A 21292-nucleotide genomic window follows, 5' to 3' on the forward strand; every position below is an offset into this window, starting at 1 on the left:
TTTTCTACAGCTACTATCACAAAAAGACTGCATCTCTCTTTTGTCTTCCAAATATCCCAGAAGTGCCCCTCATTGTTCAACTCAAACCCAAACCCTACTCACAACTCACAAGTAAGTTGTGAAATATAGTTTCCAGTTATTTCATCCCCTTCCCTGCAGAAGCCTGTTCAATACAGGGGAGAGTGTAAAAGGGTGAGGAAGGTGCTGAGTACCACAATCAATGGTAGGGGGGAAAGAAATAAAGCTCTCTTAAATGTACTGAAATAGTACATCCACTGGCTTAAATAATAGATCTATGATTTCCCATTATAGCCATAGGTCCAATTTGCCATTTTAAACTCTGATTAACAACTGAGTGACTGGGGGCCTACTCTAGAAAAATACAAGTGAAAGAGAGAAATAAAAGTTCCCTTTCAAAAAACAAAACAAGCCTGCAAAGCAAAATTAGGAGCAAAACAAAGCAAACTAATTTGAACATGACATCATTACACATAAAATTAATGCCACCTAAGAAAAGATAATTTTTTGAAGAAAATAGGCAATGAATGACAAAAATGTGTAATTTCATCAAAGGATTAAGGCTAATAATGTCAACCAAGATTTGTATAATTGGCTAATTTTTATTGAGAATGGAGAGAGTAAAATTTTCATATTTGTAAAAGCCCAAATTGTTACAACCTACAAAACATAACAAGAAAATTTTATAAGATGAACTTCTATATGAAGATAAATTATTTCATGTGAAAGAAATGGGATACAAAAAATAAAACAAAAATAGTTTGCAAACAAATTAACAAGATAGCTAATATATTGACTATTAAATGTAATAATAATAAATAGTTTCCCTGGGGGGTGGGTAGGTTGTGATCACTGGAGGGCTAGGAGTAATGCATTCTTTTTCTGGGTATTAGTTGCATCAGTTTATTTGTCATAAATCAGTCAATTTGTGTAAAATATTGTATATTGTACATCAATACAAACTGTTAACACAAATGATAATTTCTTTGTTCAAAAAAGACAAAGTATAAAATCCTTGATAAAATTAACATGGCATGTGTGTGTATGTGATGTTGTGAACATGTACAATGTCAGGTTAAACTGGGAATGTACCTGTGCAACGGCAAGTTATGCTGTGAATCATATAGTAGGCTAAACTCTGTGTAATACAAAATAGAAGATAAAAATACCAAATCAATTAGATTTTAAAAGGTACTTTTATATAAATATATATTTAAGTACTTAAAAGCAAGTTTAATAATCATTAAAATATTACAATTAAAATTTTAAAAATCTAAAGAAATCAGCTTATAAAAAAGGGGAGATATAGAAACTTTAACCCAATGCTCAGGAAAGATGGGAAAAATAATAGAAATTTAAGGGAATTTCCTGGTGATCCAGTGGTTAGGACTTGGCACTTTCACTGCCAGGGGGCCTGGATTCAATCCCTGGTCAGGGCACTAAGATCCCACAAGTGCAGCACAGCCTAGGAAAAAAAAAAAAGAAAGAAATTTAAGAAAAATTGTAACTACAAGAAAATAAGAATTTTAGAACTAAGTAAACATATAAACAACCAAAAAAAGAAATTAACCCATTCATGATAAGACAACATCTTTTATCAGCTGAATGCTTTTTACAAAACAACCATATAAAATTAAATCACACATAATTTTCTTTTTTTTCTTCCAGGTATATTGAGGTATAATTGACATATAACACTGTAAGGAGTGCATGATTTCACTTACAGACATCATGGAATGATTACCACAATAGGTTTAGTGAACAACCATTATATCATATGATACAACATTAAAGAAATAGGAAAAACATATTTTCCTTGTGATGAGAACTCTTAGAATTTATTCTATTAATGATTTTCACATATAATGTACAACAGTGTGAATTATCTTTATCATGTTGTACATCATATCCTTAGTACTTATAACTGGAAGTTTGTACATTTGACAACCTTCATCCAATTCCCCAACCTCCCTACCCCATCTCTGGTAGCCACAAATCTGATCTCTTTTTCTGTGAGTTTTTTTGTTTGCTTTTGTTTTCTTTTGTTTTTACTCTCTACTGTCCTTTATTTTTTGTTTGTTTTTATTGTGGCAAAACATACATAACATAAAACTTACCAGTTTAACCATTTTTAAGCATACAATTCAGTGACATTAAGTATATCACATTGTTATGCAATCATTATTCTTTTCCAGAAGTTTTTCATCTTGCAAAACTAAAATTCTGTACCCATTAAACAATAGCTTCCCATTCCAACACTTGGCAACCACTACTCCCAACCCCTGGCAATCACCACTCTATTTTCTGTCTCTGAATTTGACTACTCTAGTCACCTCATATAGTGGAATCAGACAGTATATGTCCTTTGGTGTCTGACTTCTTCCACTAGGCATAATGTTTTCATAGCTCACTCATGTTGTAGCATTGTGTCAGAATTTTATTCCTTTTTAAGGCTGAATAATATTCCATTGTATGGGTATACAACATTTTATTTATTCATACAAAAAATGTTGATGAACATTTGGGTTGTTTCCACTTTTGGCTACTGTGAATAAATAATGTTGCAATTATTCACATACTTGAACATTTGTGTACAAGTATCTGCTTGAGACTTTGCTTTAAATTCTTTGGGATATATACCTGGACTAGAATTACTGACTCATATGGTAATTCTATGTTTAATTTTTTAAGAAAATATCAAACTGTTTTTCACAGCACTGCATCATTTTACATTCCCACCAGCAACACACAAGTGTTCCCATTACTCCACATTTTATCAACACTTATTTTCCTTCTGGTGTTTATTTGTTTTTGTGTGTGTGTGTTTTTTTTTTTTTAAATAACAGCTATCCTAGTGTGTATGAAGTGGTATCTCATTGTGTTATGTTTTGTTTTTAATTAGGGTATAGTTGATTTACAATATTAGTTTCAGGTGCACAACATAATGATTCAAAAATTTAAATATTATACTCCTTTTAAAGTTATTATAAAATATTGGTTATACTCTGATGTACAATATATTCTTATTGCTTATCTATTTTATACATGATAGTTTGTATCTCTTAATCCCTTACCCCAACCCCTTGTTGGATATATCATTACAAATATATTCTCCCATTTGGTAGGCTATCTTTTTGTTTTGTTGATAATTTTATTTCCTGTGCAAAAGCTTTTCAGCTTTATGTAGTCCCATTTGTTTATTTTGCTTTTGTTTCTCTTGCCTGAGGAAACAGAATCAAAAAAATATTGCCAAGACCAATGCAAAAGAGCATACTGCCTATGTTTTCTTCTAGACTTTTTATGGTTTCATTTCTTATATTTAAGTCTGTCATCCATTTTGAGTTTACTTTTGTATAAAGTGTGAGGCAGTAGTTCAGTTTGATTCTTTCATACGTAGCTGTCCAGTTTTCCAAACACCATTATTTTTTTTGGTTGCATTCGGTCTTTGTTGCTGCATGCAGGCTTTCTCTAGTTGTGATGAGCGGGGGCTACTCTACATTACAGTGCACAGGCTTCTCATTGCAGTGGCTTCTCTTGTTGTGGAGCATGGGCTCTAGTTACATGGGTTTCAGTAGTTGCAGCACACAGGCTCAGTAGTTGTGGCACGCAGGCCCTAGAGTGTGTGGGCTTCAATAGTTGTGGCGCATGGGCTCAGTAGTTGCGGCATGTGAGCTCAGTAGTTATAGCTCACAGGCTCTAGAGCACAGGCTAATTAGCTGTGGCACACGAGGTTAGTTGCTCCATGGCATGTGGACTCTTCCCAAACCAGGGATTGAATTCTTGTCCCCTGCATTGGCAGGCGGATTCTTAACCATTGCTCCAGCAGGGAAGTCCTCCAAACACCATTTATTGAAGAGGCTGTCTTTTCCCCAGTATAAGTTCTTCTTTCATTTGTCATAGATTAATTGCCCATTTAAGTGTGCATTCATTTCTGGGCTCTCTATTCCATTGATCTATGTGTCTGCTTTTGTGTCAGCAGCATATTGCTTTGGTCACTGTAGCCTTGTAGCTTAGTTTGAAATCAGGGAGCATGATACCTCCTCCTTTGTTCTTCTTTCTTAAGATTGTTTTGCCTATTGGGGGTCTTTTGTATTCCCATACAGATTTTAGAATTATTTGTCCTAGTTCATTGAAATGTATTTTAATAAGGATTGAATTGAATCTGTAGATTGCCTTGGGTAGTATGGTCTATTTAACAATATTAATTCTTCCATTCCATGAGCATGGTATATCTTTCCATCTGTTGTGTCATCTTCAGGTTCTTTCATCTGTGTTTTATAGTTTTCCAAATACAGTCTGTTACCCTCTTAGATTTATTCCCAGGTATTTATTCTTTCTGATGCAATTGTGAATGGGATTATTTTCTTAATTTTCTGATAGTTAATTGTTATGACATAGAAATTCAAAAGATTTCTGTATATTAATTTTGTAACTTGCAACCTTACCAAATTTACTGATGAGTTCTAGTGGCTTTTTGGTTGTGTCTTTAGGATTTTCTATGCGTAGTATTGCGTCATCTACAAACAGTGACACTGTTTGCACTGTTTACTGCTTCCTTTCCAATATGAATTTCTTTTATTTATTTTTCTTGTCTGATTGTTATTGCTAGGACTTCTTGGCCACATACTATGTTGAATATACATGACAAGAGTGGGCATCCTTGTCTTGTTCCTAATCCTAGAGAAAATGCTTTCAGCTTTTCACTGTCAAGTATGATGTTAGCTGCAGGCTTGTTATATATACATGTCCCTTATTATTTTGAGGTATGTTCCTTTATACCCACTTTGTTGAGAACTTTTATCATAAATGAATGTTGAATTTTGTCAAGAGTTTTTTCTACATCTGTTGAGATGATCATATGATTTTTTATTCTTCAATTTGTTAGTGATATTGAATCATTCTTGTGTCCTTGGGATAAATCCCACTTACTCATGGAATATGATCTTTTTAATGAGCTACTGGATTCAGTTTGCTAATATTTTGTTGAGAATATTTACGTCTATGTTCTTCAGTGATATTGACCTGCAATTTTCTTTTTTGTGTGATATCTTTGTCTGGTTTTGACATCAGGATGATGCTGGTCTCATAGAATGAGTTGAGAAGTGTTTCTTCCTCTGCAAATTTTTGGAATAGTTTTAGAAGGATAGTTGTTAACTCTTCTCTAAATGTTTGGTAGAATTCACCTGTGAAGCCATTAGTCCTGGACTTTTGTTTGTTAAGCGTTTTTAAGTTACTGATTCAATTTCATTACTGGTAATTGGTTTATTCACATTTTTTATCCTCTTGATTCAGTCTTGACTGATTGTACAATTCTAGAAATTTGTCCATTTCTTCTAGGTTATCTATTTTATTGGTGGATAGCTGTTCATAGTAGTCTCTTATGACAGATTGTGTTTCTTTTGTGTTAGTTGTAACTTGCTTTTCATTTCTGATTTTATTAATTTGGGCCATCTCTCTTCTTCTCTTGATGAGTCTCACTAAATGTTTATAGATTTTGTTTATCTTTTCAAAGAACCAGCTATTATTTTCATTAATCTTTTCTATTTTGTGTGTGTGTGTGTGTGTGTCTATTTCATTTACTTCTGCTCTGATCTTTATGACTTCTTTCTTTCTACTAACTTAGGGTTTTGATTGCTCTTTTTTCTCTAGTTGCTTTAGGTGTAAGTTTAGGTTGTTTATTTGAAATTTTTCTTGTTTCCTGAGGTAAGTTTGTATCACTATAAACTTCCCTCTTTCTTTGAACTGCTTTTGCCGTCACATAGACTTCAGATAATTGTGTTTTTGTTTTCATTTGTCTATAGGTATTTTTTAAATTTCCTCTTTGATTTTTTCAGTTGCCCATTGTTTGTTTAGTAGCATATTGTTTAGCCTCCACTTGTATCTGTTTTATGTATTTTTCATTTTTTTCTTGTGGTTGATTTCTAGTCTTATAGCATTGTGGTCAGAACAGAGGCTTGATATGATTTCAGTCTTCTTAAATTTATTGAGACTTATTTTGTGTCCTAGCCTGTGGTATCCATGTGCACTTGAAAAGAATGTTTTCTGTTGCTATATACATCTATTGTCTACCCATTCTAATGTGTCATTTAAGGCTAAATTTTCCTTATTGATTTTCTATCTGGATGATCTGTTCATTGATATAAGTGTGGACACATAGTTTTCTTTAATAAGGTGATGTGTGCATGAGTACATTGTTGTACAGAACAACCGTAGCATTGTTTGTTTAACAGATTTACTATCATGTTAAGTTGGAAAGCTAAAATCATTATTTCTTTCTCCATTGCAGAAATACTCTCTATTATGGGTTGAATTATGTTCCAACAAGATTCATATGTTGAAGTCTTAACCCCCACTATCTGAGAACATGACTGTGTTTGGAGATGATATGGTATTTTTAAGAGATAACTAAGTTAAAATGTAGTCATTAGAGTGAGCCCTAATTCAATATGACTTTCATACTAGTAAGAAGAGGAAATTAGGACATAAACATGTATAGAGTGAAGACTACATAATGGTACAGGAAGAAAACAGCCATATAAAAGCCAAGAAGAAAGGCCTTAGAAAAACCAACCCTGCCAACACCTTGATCTCTGACACCTAACCTCCAAAACTGTGAGAAAAAAAATTTCTGTTATTTACGCTATCCAGGCTATAATGCTTTGTTTTGGCAGCCCTAGAAAATTAATACACTGTCCTTGACTTTCATACAACATAATTACATTTTCAGACCCCATAATTATCTCCATTTAAAATCTAAGAGACTCCACAAACTATCTGAGCTAAAAATAGTTCAAAAAATTGCATCATAAACAACAAAAACATCCTTCTACATGAGGAGAAAGAATTAAAAAATGAATTGAAATAAAAAGATTCTATTTCAAGCAGTTAAAAATATATTATGCTATTAAACATATATTAAATCATATATATTTAATATATATGATCAAATCTAGTAGAGTACTTGGAAGATGTTAATGTTTAAAGTGCTAACACTTTATGAAAGACATAAAAGAGGAACTAAATTAATGCCCAGATATGACATGTTCACACAGTAGAATATTTATTATTATGACAATATATAATTTATCAAAGGATACTAAAAATTCAATACAATTGCCTCAAAAGTACTCAACAATTTTTTTGATTCTTAAAGACTTTGAAAAGATCTAAGTTAGTTTTAAAAAGATATAGAATAAATAACATTAAAATGAATTCTAAAAAATATTGAAATAATCAAAAAGACATAAAAAACAATGAATGGTGGAGGAAATTTTTTAGGATATAGGCCAAAAACAAATAATAAATGGTTGATTGTGATCTGTCCTCGTCAATAATTATGCCATATGTTGTAGAATATATTTTTAAAATTTGTATATGTATTATATATACACACACACTATATGCTGTCTAAATAAGATGTGATTTAAATATAAATAAAAACAAAATAAATGGATGAAAAAAGGTACTTCATTCAAATAATAAGCAATAAGAAGGCTAAGGTGGCTATACTGATACCAAAAAAAATAACATCCAGGCAAAGACTATTACAGAAATAAAGAGGGACATATCATAAATATAAAAGGGTTAATTCATTAGTCATAAATATGTAGGTCTTCCAAAATGAGAATAGAAGATTTTAACATGTTTCTTATAAATTGATAGAAAAATTTGGCCATCTATTCTTAAACATATTGGTCTCAGGAAACCTTTACATTCTTAAAAACTTTTATTCATTAGGTTATTGCTACTCATACTACCATTTTATCAAATAAAGTGAAAATAGATAATTATTTATTTATGTATCTATTTATCAATCAATTAAAATAACACATTAAAATGAGGCTATATTGTAGTATAACAACTATATTTTCAAAAAAAGTATAGATGCTTGGTATTATTTTACATTTTTTAAATAATTTTTAAAATAGATAATTTAATAAAAGACAGCTAAGTTCTTATATTAGCTCCTCCCTTCTAGCTGTTACAATATGTTGTTTAGTTCATTACATATGAATAAAATCTGGCCTTATGCATATATAAAACTTATAAAAAGTGTAGTATTTTCATAATTTTCTCAGGTAATTGTATATATTCTTTCTTGATGCTACATTAAATCTTGGTAAATATTAGTATCTTAAAGATTAGTTGTAATTACTAAATGGGTTTTTAGAGCATTCTTGATGGCCAACTTGGACCACACTTTGAGAACCAATAAAATAAACAAGAACACAGCAAATATGTAGATTGATCAACAGTATCAACCACCATTTTGTAATTAAAATTTTTGGAATAAAATACTCAACTATTGTATAATTCACAATCTTTTTAAATAAACATGATATATTTACCATGAATTAACCATATTCTGGGCCCAAAAGTAATAAATATAAAATGATTAAAAACATACATAGTATTTCTCTAACCTAAATGAAATTAAAATAGAAATCAATACCAAGAAGATAACTAGCAAAATACTAAATATTTCAGAAATTGAATAATAAATTTCTAAATAATCTCTGGATATAAGAAAAAATAGGAGGGAAATTAGAAAATATTTTGAGCTGGATGATATTGAAAATTAACATAAAAATTTATTGTGTACAGCTATCTGAGTTCTTGAGGGGATATTTTTGATTATATGATTAAATTTCAAAAAATAAATTCAATGACCTATGCTTCTACCTTAAAAGGCTAGATAAAGGAAAGCAAAGGAAATCAAAAAATATGTAGAAGGAAGGAGATAATGAAAGAAGATTAGAGATAAACATGTAGAAAGCAGACAATGGAAAAAATTAAAGACAAACTTTTTCTTAAAAAAGACAAACAAAATTGATAACCTCAAAGCAGACAGATCAATAAAATGAGAAAAAATACAAAACATCAATTTCAAGAATGAAAGGGGGTTTATCAGACAGAAACTATAGATAGATATTTAAAAAGATAATAGGACAATATGACAAAAAACTTTATGCCAACAATACTTAGCTAAAATGGACAAAATTCTGACAAATTACAGTGTACCAAAATTGATACAAGCTTTTTACTTAGATTTATATAAAGTTTAAAGCACTAAAATACATCCACAACAACACATCCACAACAACCTTAAAAGTCAAAATATTTGGAAGACTCACTATGTGATATTAAGATCCTTTATGAATTACAATAATTAATACACTGTGAAACTCCCATAAGAATGACAAATATACAAATGAAATATAACAGAGAACCCAGAAGTAGTATCACAATTGTCTCATACAATTTTTTCTTTCTTCTACAAAGTCACCAAAATAATTCAATGGGAGAGGAAAGGTTTTCAACAGATGATTCTGGGACATTTGGATATCCTTACTGGGTGGGGCAGGGGGGGAAAAGAACTTCAACTCCCTAATTTATACTCTACAGAAAATGTTGTTTAAGATAGATCATTGGCTTAATTATAAAAACTAAAACCATAAATCTTTTTAAAAGAAACATAAGAGAATATACTTGTAACCTGGGACTAGCCAAATGTTTCTGAGTTAAGTCAAAAAGAAGCAATAACCAAAAGAAAAGAAAAAGTAAAGATACACTAGAATTCCTCAAAAGTAAAAAGTTCTGCTCATCAAACATCACCATTAAGATAATAAATGGGCAAGTCACAGACTGAGAAGACTTACTTGCAAAATATATATCTGATAAAGGATTGGTATCCAGTAAATAGAAAGGACCCCTATAACTCATTAATAAAAATCTAGAAAAAAAGTAGTTAAAAATTTGAACAGTGACTTCACAGAAACACACATGGGTAGTAAGAGCATGAAAAGAACTTCAACATCACTAGTTGTCAAAGAAATAGATACTTAAAATTTGTGACTATATTACTCGGGGTTCTCCAGAGAACAAGAACCAATAAGAGAGAGACTGAGAAAGAGATTTATTTTAAAGAACTGGCTCAAGGGATTGTAGAGGCTGGCAAGTCCAAAATCTGCATGATAGGCTGGCAGGTTGTAGACCCGGGAAATAATTGATAATGTAGCCCAAGTCAGAAAACAGTCTGCTGGCAGAATTCCTCCTCCATTGGAGGTGATCTCTCTTTCATCTCTTTAGGCTTCCAACTGATTGGATGAGGCCCATCCACATTATAAAGAGTAATCTGCTTTATTCAAATTGTACTGATTTGTATGTTAACCTTATCCAAAAATACTTTGACAGCAACATCCAGACTAGTGTTTGACCAAATATGTGGGCACTGTGGCTTAGGCAGTTTGATACATAAAATTAATCTTCAAAGTGCATTTCTTTATAAATTTTACATGAAAAACTGAAAATATTTATTAAACTCTAGCTAAAGACATAAATGCCAAAGTACTGGGGTGAAGACGAACACAAGTAAATATGGATGAATAGATATGTGATAAAACAAGTATCATGGAATGCTAGAATTTAAATTGGATGTATAGACGTCTATTGTAAAATTATTTCATGTTGAAAAAATTAAATTGCTTGTTGAGCATATACTTAAGGGTCATATTAATGGAAAAGGATCTTGAGAGGAGAAAGAATCAACATAGTATCATTCAGTCATCATACATTTTAAGCATGATTTGACAAATGAGGAGCATATCAATAACCAGAGGGAAAAAATGGAGAAATAATTAAATACAATTGAAACTTCAGGAAAAAAAGAATGATATACTCTGCTGGAATAGAATATTTAAATTGGAAAGTCATAACTTTAATATTCTCTACTATCTATTCAATAAAAACTATTCTTGTTAGCCTTCCATTTAAGAATCTGAGTGATCTGAGCCCTTTTTCCTTTCCAAAATTAACCTCTATTAATTACATGTTTGGGTCATCTAATCTAATTAAATTGGACTTAAGTTGAGTTTTAGAGAAGATTTCCCATCTCTAAGCCTCTCCTCAATTTACTGTGACCTTCTGAAGTGCTTTTCTCTCCACAGCACAGACTTTCCTGTGCAGCTTCACCTGTTTGTCAAGGCTTAATTAAAATAATATCTAATTTGATTTCCAAGTTGCTCAAGTTATCTCTCTTCCCAGTGATTTATCAAACCACCTCATTTGTATTGTTTGTATAACACTTGTCATATTATATGTGATTAATTCTTTTTTTAATCTTTCATCTGCATATTCAGTTATATTACATATGAATAGTATCTTATTTACCTAATTAGAATATAAACTCATTCTGGTCAGGAACTGTGCCTTATTTACTTTGCTTCTTTCATAACTCTCAGTGTACAACCTTGTCTACCACATAAAGGGAAGAATATTTAGTGAGTCTTATATATTTTATACTATATTTTGTTTTTGATATTGTTATCTAAAAAACTTGCCACAAATTTAGCAGATCAAAACAATGTGCAGTTATAAGTTTATTGTCAGAAATTCAGAAACAGCTTAACAGGGTTCTCTGCTCAGGGTCTAACAATGTAGCAGTCAAAGTTTCTACTTAGAAATGTGATTCCATCTGAGGTCCTCTTCAGAGCTCTTATGGATTTAGCAGAATTAATTTCTGGGCATGTACAGAACTTACAATGACTGGCTTCTTCAAGGCCTGCAGGAGAGAGAAAGTGTCTAACTGATTCCATCTCTGGTCTGTAGATCCTCTTTTACCGGATTCACAGATTAGATAAGGTCCAACCAGGAAAACTGCCTTTGTGTGTGTGTGTGTGTTCTTATTCTTTATTATTATTATTTTTTTATTTTTTAACATCTTTATTGGAGTATAATTGCTTTACAATGGTGTGTTAGTTTCTGCTTTGTAACAAAGTGAATCAGTTATACATATACATATGTTCCCGTATCTCTTCCCTCTTGCGTCTCCCTCCCTCCCACCCTCCTTATCCCACCCCTCTAGGTGGTCACAAAGCACTGAGCTGATCTCCCTGTGCTATGCAGCTGCTTCCCACTAGCCATCTATTTTACGTTTGGTAGTGTATATATGTCCATGCCACTCTCTCACTTTGTCCCAGCTTAACCTTCCCCCTCCCCATATCCTCAAGTCCATTCTCTAGTAGGTCTGTGTCTTTATTCCCGTCTTGCCCCTAGGTTCTTCATGACCTTTTTTTTTTTTTCCTTAGATTCCATATATATGTGTTAGCATAGGGTATTTGTTTTTTTCTTTCTGACTTACTTCACGCTGTATGACAGACTCTAGGTCCATCCACCTCACTACAAATGACTCAATTTCGTTTCTTTTTATGGCTGAGTAATATTCCATTGTATATATGTGCCACATCTTCTTTATCCATTCATCTGATGATGGACACTTAGGTTGCTTCCATGTCCTGCTATTGTAAATAGAGCTGCAATGAACATTTGGTACATGGCTCTTTTGGAATTATGGTTTTCTCAGGGTATATGCTCAGTAGTGGGATTGCTGGGTCATATGGAAAACTGACTTTTGATTTACTACTTAGGGTCAACTGATTAGAGATATTAATGATATCTGAGAAATTGCTTCACTTTTGCCACATAATGCAATATCATCACACTGGTAATATCCTATCAGCTTTGCCATATCTTACTTGTTAGAAAAAAGAAAAGTCCTGCCCATAGTAAAGGGTTGACTAGGGTGTGGGTTATTGAGTCATTTTAGAATTTTATCTAACCACAGGGAGTAATAAATAACATTTATTACATTTGCATAATACACTGAAAATGTCAACAAAACCCATCGAATGCAGTCATGCACATTATATCATTGAACAAAATGGCAAGGAGTGGTCCACCTGAGTGTTCTCAAAGCATTCAGTACATGTCTTTCATAGCACTACAAATGTGACAGTTGTGGTTCTTTTCCAATAGTTTTTAATGTCTTAGGATATTGACAATTGTCTTTATTTAATTGTTGTATTCTCAGTGCCTAGTAAAATTTATAATAAGATTTCAATAATAGATTAATAGATATATTATTACTAAAGTATGTAAAATGTTAAGAACGATCATTAGAAGGAAAGTACATGAATATTAATGGATGATACAGTACTTCTTTAACAGAATGTAATGAAGTTTATATTTCTTAGCATGAAATTTTAGTGGTCCAGCTACATTCAGAGGCATTTCTGCACTCAGACTTCTCTGCTGTTTTTTAAAACCTTTGATCAAATCTTGCTAAGATGTTGGAAACAGCATATCACCATGGTTTTAAACTAAGATAGCTTTTGTATTTTCACTGAAAACAGAAAGGCATATACATACTACAAAGCAAACTTCCTAAGGGTATAATGTATTTATGGCTCAAATGATTTATATTTAAGAATTTCTGACTCTGATTTACAGTAACAATTTATGCTTAATGAGCTAACAAGTCTCCTAAAAGCATGTTTTCTCAATTCCAGTATACAATGAGTAAATTAAAACAAAACTGAAAAGGGAAAAACAGTATCGGATGTTTTTCCTTTGTTGTGGCTGGCAGACAATAATTGACTTAGCCCCAATTCATTGAATGTTAATGCAACATTTAAATGGCACATTAGTGCATCCCTTCTATGGAATAGAATTTATTGTTATCTCTTCTCTTTGTATCATAAAATGGTTGTAAATGTAAAGTATGGCAGAAAAGTAGAGTAAAATAGTTTTATAATGTTAAATTTTCACATGAATTGTTTAAATTATTAAAAGCAGAATACTTTTGCAAAATCATCTTAAAAATCCTGTGGGCAAATTTTATTATATGATTTGTTTTAAAATTTAGAAATAATGTTTAATTACCATAGCAAATTCTATTTTGAAAAGAATATATACGTATTGAAAGGGTAATGTGGTGTACAACTAAAAGATGATGTTTGCAATTACTAGGTCAAATAAACCAACACTTAGAGCATTTTATTTGTTAAAAAATGTATTTTTATATAGCCATTAAAATGGAGCTGGCTGTGTGAAATACCCATTCAGGCAAAAAATTCCTCTGAATACAGTTATTTCCCCTCTCAATTGGACAGGAAAAAGATTGAAAAAAAAACTATACTTTTTTCTGGACCTAACTCTTTATACAAAAAGAACAAATGTTAGTAATAAATGGGAAGAGTGGAATGTTGTCACCAAGAACCAGAATTTAAGTTCAGCCTACCCATGCTCAAACATATTTTTGGTGTGAATGTTACATGAGTAATTACATGTGAAGCACATAGAATAATGCCTTTCATGGTGTAAGCTGTTTAAGCATTGCAAGTATTTTTATTATTGTCTCTTGCTTAGAATGTTTCACAAGTGTAGATACATTTATTGTATTTTTGAAAATAGAAATTTTATACTGTGGTCACATTACATTTCAATTAAATCACAGTGTAGCAATACTTTACACAATAGGAAATACACAGATCAATAATAACAATATTAGCATATGTTCCTCTTAACATTTTTCAGTAAATCTTTATGCTCAAATTATAACATTGTACACTCTACAAATCAAGACACTGAGGTTAAGTAATGATTAAAGACTTGCCTTCGTGTCACACAAATAAGTGACAAAAGTGAGTTTAATTGTGTTTTCCAAATCCAAACCCTATGCTTCTCATTCTACTTGAAATATGCAAATAGAAACTGCCATTTATTACTACTATTATTGTTATTACTTCTCACCTCATAAAATTAGTAATGATGGGTATTCCTTTATTTTGGAGTTGGATTTTTGTAGGGATATTTTAATATAAATTGTATGAAGAAGAGTAATTTCTCAGTTAATCAGAAATGAAAACTGAGGAGGGGAGTTCTGTTTTAAACTCAGTTCTATTTTGAACTGAACATACTCAGTTGAATTGAATTTAATAAAATCAATTTTCCTATACATATAATGAAATAGATTTGTATTAACAAACCTCACCACAGAGACCTGCAAATGAATGGCAGTCATAAATTGCTTAACTTCAAATTATTACAATATATGAGCTCTGTATTGGGAGTAAAGAGTAAACAGAAAGAAAAAATGGAATTTCAAAAGATTGAATAAAGTTAATAAGGAGGCTGTGTATGTCAATGAAGATAAGAAAATATATTAATTAATTATATGAGCATGAGGAAACACACTTCTGATATTATATCCTCCTCTCTCACAGTAACTAGTGGAACTTTATTCTGTTTTCATTCTTGAGAGTAGCTGTTGACTTTGCATTATGAAAATATAAAAGGGCACATTTATATTTTGATGTGAGAACACACAGTAGTCATTCTTATGGTCTTGAAGGAGTATGCTCCGCTGACATTACTTACCTCTTTATAAACAATCATATTGAATCAACTTCTGCTTTCTATATTTTAACATTTAGTTTAGTCACCGTGGAGCTAGACTTTCTAAATGTACTTTGAAATGAAATAAGGGAGTGTCATAGATGGTGTTGAGCTAGGGCATTAGTCAGTTCTTTAGACATAAGAACCACAAAATACTGTTTATCTCTATGGAAAGAATAATCTCATTTGCAGTGCAAACACTGGGTTCTATCATTTACTATGACCTGAACCTTTTGACACTATTTAAGAAGAAGTAACAATTTTAGAAACATAGTTGTGTAACCAAGCAGGATTCTATGGAGGTCTTCCCAGGAAAGACCTTCTCTCACACACCATGCCCTCAGCCTGCCTCTTGTTTGTGGAAAAGCTTTTGTCTCCCAGGCCTCCCCTGAGTCACAAAAGGCTGGCTCAAGAGTTAATGACTGGAAAAATGTAAACATGTACTAACAAAAGATAACAGTTGGGCCGGGAGAACTGGTAACAATCTAAACAATAGATCAGCCATAAAGTAAGGTCACAGAATCTTTATTTCCTCCCTGAAGGGCATAGAAAACAGTATCTGATACACATCCCTGAGTTGTTTTACAGATACCAAAACCCCCACCATATGGAAGAAACTAACTGCATGATGACCATGAACACATAGCTCCCAGGCAGGCTGGAGCCTGAGGATTGATGATGTTGTAAACCCAATCACCCTGTTACCTCACCATCAACCGATCATAGAATTATGTACCAGCTGATCATGCACTCTGCAACTTCCCTCTCTCATCTTTCCTTTAAACACCCTTCCCTGAAATCCACTGGGGAGTTCCTGTCTTTTGAGCATTAGCTGCCTTAACTCCTTGCTTGGCCTTGCAATAAATGCTGTACTTTCCTTCACCATAACTGGGAGTCAGTAAACTGGCTTTACTGTGCAAGGGCAAACTGACCCAAGTTTGATTCAGTAACAGTTGCATATATATTGTTGATTTTTCATGAATAAAACTCTTAAGTTATACAGGAAAAAAATACCATGCCTTATATACCTCAAAGTTTCCAACATGGGAGGAGGAGGAGGGGAATGGAACTGTGGAACACAGTGTGGAAAAATATACATTTTTAAAATGTATCATTTAACAGCAGAAGATATTAACTTTTTTTTTCTTAATTTGAAAAATAAAAAGAGGGAAATCAGAGTATGAAGGTAGCAAGTACCAAAAAGATGGGGCAAAAGCTAAATACAGCTTCCCTTCCTTAATGAAAAGAAAGGAAATTGTTTTTAATTTTGAGAGATGGGAAGAACACCAGAGAAAGAGCCTAAGATCAGAGGAAATAAAGAGTTAGCAAGATGGTAAAATCCTAGAAACCTAGAAATCCTTTATCCTAGTGATATAAAGAATTGATAATAATATCCCCCTAGTAGAATGTAATAATCTCTCTCTCTTGCACAACCAAGATTAATGGTAATTTCACACTTAGCTCCTTTTCTCATTTCCCACTCAGTAAACTATACAAATTAGACTTTCAGTCCAGTAGCACAAGCAAAGTAGCTCTCACTGAAGTCAGTAATAACTACATTGACTCTATGATGCATCATCAAAATCAAGCATTCTTATAAATGGAAAGAAATGATAGTAACCAAGGCAGGCAATAGACATAAGCCAGGATTTTCCCAGTCAGATATGAATCCTTGGTAATTTTTTTTTTTCTTGGTAATTCTTAATGGGAACTCTCTGACTTTGTCTTATTTGAGTTCTAAACAGTATCTAGCACTATTGACAACTTCTTCTCTTGTAACACTCACTGCTCAGAGTTCTATGATGCATTCCTCCCCTGATTGTTCCTCAACTGGCCACTAAATTCTAGTCACCTTTGTAGGCTTAGCTATTACCTATTCAGATTCCTCAAAGCTTAGTTTTAGGTCCTTACTTCTTTTCACTTCATGTGCTGATGACAAAACACTTTCTCTCACATTTCTTTGGTGAGAGTCATGTGACTCCAATTAAATGCAAAGGGCTGTGATTGTGGTCTAGCAATGTGATAGGGAAGGATAAAATGTGAATATGTTTCTCAACTGGCAATAGTGAATAGTAGCTAATCCAGAAGTTATGTTAATAGGAAGTTTATAGCAGAGCCACGGGAGTTACACTTGGCTCAAACATGCCCAGAGTTTCTTAATTCAACAATGTTAGCACATGGAATAGATTTTACAGACCAGAAATTGGCCAGGATTCAGTAGTCAGTATCTACTAAATGCTAACAAGAAGTAAGCATCTCTTTAGGTGTGATGATATGTATAGAAAATTTGCAGGAAGGAATAAAATAGGTTTCAACTTACTGAAAAAAAAATGTTAGTTTAGAACAAGCACTTATTCCCTTTATACATTATTTCTGCTTCAAGCTCCAAGCCCTGGATTCTCCTTGTGTATGAAGTTAATTGGACCATGCAGTCATACTGGTCAATCATGGAAAAGAGAAGAGAACAACTGTGAAGTCACTGTAATATTTTAGGTGGCAGAAGATGAATTAGAAATTACAAAACAAACAAACCAACCAAAAACCCAAAATAAAAAAAAAATTGGAGGATGAGTTTCTTTTCACTGACATAAATGACGTTTATATAAAACTTTTGTGTGTGTGAATTTCACATTGCCAATTACTTTTCCTAGAAAACCTTTATTGATTTTTGCTGAACTTTAGTATCTGTAGCAATTATATGGTTACAATTGATAAGCAGATATAGTTCAGATATAGTTCTGACATGAATGTTCTTGATTTACATTCATGAATAAGGTGAAAGTAAAGCAGTAAAGATAAATGTCAGGACTTCTGTCTTCAATGACATGATTGGATGTTTAACAATTTAGCATAAGGCCTTACAAGCCAAAATATTGTGTTCTGTTTTGTTTTGTTTACAAAGTGTTCTGATACATGTCTTTCTTCTTGTCTTTCCTTCTTATTCTCTCTCTTTAAAATTTTAATTCCATATTCTTATATAAATCTCTACCTCATTATGTTTCATTGCTCAATAATATGGGGGTTTTATTACTTAACTATACCAATATTGATGGATATCAGGTTATTTCTGGCCTTATATGTATTTTTGACCAGGTTATTTATATCAGTGTAAAGCTTGCTGGTCAAAGCAAACAAAAAACAAATTAAAAATCTTTGCCAGTGTTATTAAATTATAATTTTAAAAGTTTTTACACTCCTAGGTAATAATACTGATTTTCTCACATACAAGATAGAGTCTGTCATACAGAGTGAAGTAAGTCAGAAAGAGAAAAACAAATACAGTATGCTAACACATATATATGGAATCTAAGGGAAAAAAAAAAAAGGTCATGAAGAACCTAGTGGCAAGACAGGAATAAAGACACAGACCTACTAGAGAATGGACTTGAGGATATGGGGAGGGGGAAGGGTAAGATGTGACAAAGTGAGAGAGTGGCATGGACATATATACATTACCAAACGTAAAATAGATTGCTAGTGGGAAGCAACCGCATAGCACAGGGAGATCAGCTCTGTGCATTGTGACCACCTAGAGGGGTGGGAGGGAGGGAGATGCAAGAGGGAAGAGATATGGGAACATATGTATATGTATAACTGATTCACTTTGTTATAAAGCAGAAACTAACACACCATTGTAAAGCAATTATAGTCCAATAAAAAAAAAAGATATTTTTAAAATAAAATTTTAGCCTTCCTGTGTATTATCTGACCAATATCTCTTATTATGCCTTAGTTAAATAGCTCTGACCTGGGCACTGACTGAGTTCAGTAGGATGGAGACAGAGGAGAAAGAGGGAAAGAGAGAGAGAAAGTTGAGAGAAAGCTAGAGAGTGATTTCTACCCTATTTTTAAATAAGCTAATCAAGTATAGAAACTTTTTTAAAAATTGCAGCTTTTATTGTCTATTGGTTTAATTATCGTGTGCCTGAGCTACCGTTTAGAAGACTGAGTTATACTGGCATGGATGTGATTACTTTGATATAATAAGAAAATTATTCCACATATATTATAATTTAAGACAAAAAAAAAACTGCTTTCTGCATCAGCTAAAGTTGAATGGTGCACCTGGAAATTCTAACACAGGGAACTCTCTCTTCTCTATAAATATGTCTTGACTGATGTCACCTTGCTTCAAGTGTATTACTTTAAATACAAAGTGCAAAGAGAACAGTTGTAAAGGGTGAGAAGTCTAAACACATTTTTTGCAAACTCTCCTGGTGCTGACAAAACACATTTAATCATGCCCAAGCTTCACGAAATTGAGTTCATTAAGTTAGGATTTTAAAAAATGGCTAAGAAAAATATTATTCATATCTAAACTATTGAATAAAACAACTATATAAAGCTATTTAAAAAGATGTCGATTTTAACAAAATTAGTTTACAAATGTTTCCTTCAGCGTTTAAAAATTTTCCTAAGAAACTGAAATTTGGAGAACTATGACAACTGATTTATTACACCGCAGTCTGAAATTGTGAGAGAAGAGGGAAACTGGTGTTCTGAGCATTGACCTGTTTCTTTTTCTTTCCTGCTTAACTCAACAACCTCGTTTGTTTTCACGGGAATTTTGTGTGACACCATGGAGATAATAGTGCCATAGCCTGAGATAAGACATTAAAAGATATACCCCCGAGAAGCAACTAGAATTCACTTAGGGGATTAAAAACTGATTTTCTGTATTAGCATTTGATGGTTTCCTCTGTATACTCCAAGAAGTTCCTGTCTTTTTACAGAATAGTTAACTCCTAGTAAGATACTTCACAACCAATAATAAAATATGTCAACAGGGAATACAACTAACAATCTCAATGCACACATTTACAATGCATATAGTTAACTAAGCATATGGAAAATTACAAAGATATTATGACAAATATATTATTCAAGGAGGCAATACAGAGCTTCATTTGATAATTGCATTTAGAGTACAGAATAAAGTCAATCACACCTTTATAAAAAACAAATTTTACATGATCAGATGGTCATTTACATATTTTGATTTCTCTAGAGATTACCCTTTGGCAAATACAGGATTCTGCATTTTCTGTATCTAACATGTACTGGCTCTAAGTCTCTGATTAGAAGAATTTTTATGAAATATAACCCTTGATTTCCATTCTACAATTTCCTTGTTGAGGACATTCAAGCCATGCAATAAAAACACATTTAATATTAATTAAAGTTAATGATCCAAGTCATAAAAAGTTGTTCCTTTTCCCATAATGTCCATGAGGTTTCACTGAATGTTATTAGCAAACATTTCATTTTAGCGGATGTAATTTTCTACTGGATTACTTCTCACCCAGTCATTTTGTGGTTGACATACGTGGTGACATAGTTTGAAACATCACTGAGAGTCATTTCTCCTATTAGCCTTTATAGATTCTTACACAAAACCTCTTCTTATTATTTAACACCCCCTACACTCTCATACACAAAAATCATGGCAACATTTCCAGTAGAAATACCGAAAACTATTCCTCCTCGTCCTCAAGAAATTATCTATTGTCTTTGAAGAAAGGCATCCATTGTCTCTTTCATATCTTAGTTAAGGTACTCCTCCTTAGTTAATGTAGGGTGTAGCAGATTTCTCCTTTTCCTGTTTTCATTCCTGTGCCATGAAGCATATTTAACAATTGTATGAGCTCTATTTTCCATCTTCCTAAAGAGGCTGAAGGACATTGTATAACATTTCTAAGGGTTCCTCTGTGAGATGTTGAAGTTTCTAGGGTACCTAGATTACTTTGTAGTTTTTGTTAACCATCACTAATTTAAAATAGTTTCTGAGAAACATGTAATACAAATATGAAAAAGAAATAAAGGAAAGAACAAGGGGAAAATGGAAGAAAGTAAAGAAGGCAGAAAGGGAGAAAAAGAAAGTGGAGATGGAGGGAGAAGAAAAAAATAAATGGAGAGGACAGGAGACACGGGATCCATGAGCAGAAAAGGTGGAGGAATTGGTGGGGGTGGAGAAGAGACATACCCTCACACTATAAACAGTGAAATAGAGAATTTAAATTTATAGATTTTAAACTAGACT

At 32.5% G+C, this 21292-nt stretch overlaps 1 long non-coding RNA gene across 1 annotated transcript in view; it reads right to left on the reverse strand.

Annotated features, from left to right (window-relative positions):
• Positions 1 to 823: 823 nt before the first annotated feature.
• Positions 824 to 21292, reverse strand: part of LOC309647954 — a 62338-nt gene continuing 41869 nt past the window's right edge. The window contains exon 2 of the long non-coding RNA XR_014256412.1: positions 824 to 5479. This is a non-coding gene — a long non-coding RNA (uncharacterized lncRNA). The remainder of the gene's footprint in view (positions 5480 to 21292) is intronic.

Source organism: Balaenoptera physalus (genome assembly GCF_965194825.1).
Source record: "Balaenoptera physalus genome assembly, chromosome: 18".
Taxonomy (NCBI): Eukaryota; Metazoa; Chordata; class Mammalia; order Artiodactyla; family Balaenopteridae; genus Balaenoptera; species Balaenoptera physalus.